Raw genomic sequence first — 1,920 nt, 5'->3', positions numbered from 1 at the left:
TAAAAAATAATATAACAAATAACATAACAATAATGCATCACTAATTATATTTAAGTTTTCATTATAAATCCATACTTTTAGATTTTTAATATACACTCTAACCCTATAGGACATATTTAAATAAATAAATAAATATATATATATATATATATACATTACTTAAATGCAAAAAAGTCTGCGTATTTGAATTTTTAAGTATTCCCTCTAAATGTTTCTTGAAACTAGCTTTAAAATTAGAAATTAAGTATCTTTCAGTGTAATAGAACGAAATGTATTCCAGTGTTTAGTATTTCAATAAATAAATATTATATGTCGTACTAGGATTAAATAGTAATGTCAAATACTATTTATACTAGTGTTGATGGCAGCAATAACATATTAAGCCAATTTTCATATTTTGCAATTTTATCAAGTATTTATGTTTAGCTTGTTAAACCTTTCCCAAAACGTATTTAATAGGAGAGTTTCTAAATAGGCAACAAAGTCACATTGTGAGATAATTCTGTCCGTCGATTTATCATTATGTGATAGCAATTAATTCCTTATAAATTAATAAAATTTTAGTGGCTCAGAAATAAACATAATACGTCAGAGTAGAATTTGGACAGCGGAGAGATAAGCGTAAGCACCTCAGGTAACTAAGGCTCATTGTGAGAGAATCCTACTCACTGTTTTATCATTATATGATAGTGATGAATTCCTTACAGAGCTTTTATAAAGTGGAAGCTCATAAATGATTATATTGAAAATTATAATTTAATACCATATAGTTTAGGTATTACATGTTGTAATGTAATAAGCTAACTTAATCTAATTATTAATAAAGTAAAATACATTATATTAATAATTAAACGATTAAATAATCCAATTAGACATCCTCTAATGTTGGTTCCATTATTTTTATAGAAGAAATCAAGGAACAAGACAAGATACATTTTTAGATATAATTTATATTTTAATGGGTTAAAAATCAAATTATATATTATTAAAATTTTATTACAGAAGATGGAAATGAAATTTAAGTAAAAAGTTTTATTACTGCATTATTTTACTTTGCCATGGCTTATCTCTTGTATTGTCGATGCGTGCTCTGGTGAATATTTACGTAACTAACGGAATGAGTTAGGAGTTGTAGACTATATACTTCTTTAAAACTATCTGAAACCGTATTTTAATTTTTTTGGTTTCAAACATTAAACGTGTTGTAATTTTGTATTACTAATGTTAGTCAGGTAACGTAAGCTAATTTGAACTAAACTTAATATTTATCCTAACAAAAATGTCCAAAACGTTGCTCGAAGACGTACGTTAGAACATTCTTCTCATAAAATATTAAATATTTGTCTATGGAAAACAGTTCCAAAACTGTTGTGACGCTTAGATCTGCAAAATAGTTATAGATTTAATATTTTTAAAGCTATGATTGATAATAGTGATGACATAGATAAAGACAAGAACTATTCACGCTCAGAATGTTCAGACAGTTCAGACTCAGAAGATCAAAGAAGATTAAAAATCAAGAAAAACAAGAGCCCACATAAAGTTTACATGAATAAAGGACTACCGACTGGTCAAGCATCCACCTCGACTTTTAGGGTTGATTCTTCTGAAAAAGAGGCCCGGATTGCGGCTCCTGCTGCCCCAGCGACCTCCTATGGCCTGATGGAGACCTCCGATGGCCCATTGGAGACCATCCACGGCCTGCCGACGACATCTCGACCCAGCAACGCCGTGCCACCCGGGACAAGAGAACAGGGCCCGGGTGAAGTCGGGATTACCCCCGATAGCTGCCAAGGTGTGGCGACCAAGTGCCAGGGGAACCCACGCCGGTCGGAATCCCATAAATGCCTTTCCAAAGGCCACCTGACACCACCGGGGACTTCTGCTCCAGTTGCCCAGCTGATAGATCCAGCTACTTCT

This window comes from Homalodisca vitripennis, unplaced genomic scaffold, assembly GCF_021130785.1.
Source record: "Homalodisca vitripennis isolate AUS2020 unplaced genomic scaffold, UT_GWSS_2.1 ScUCBcl_473;HRSCAF=2553, whole genome shotgun sequence".
Taxonomy (NCBI): Eukaryota; Metazoa; Arthropoda; class Insecta; order Hemiptera; family Cicadellidae; genus Homalodisca; species Homalodisca vitripennis.
This window is presented reverse-complemented; position numbering follows the sequence as displayed.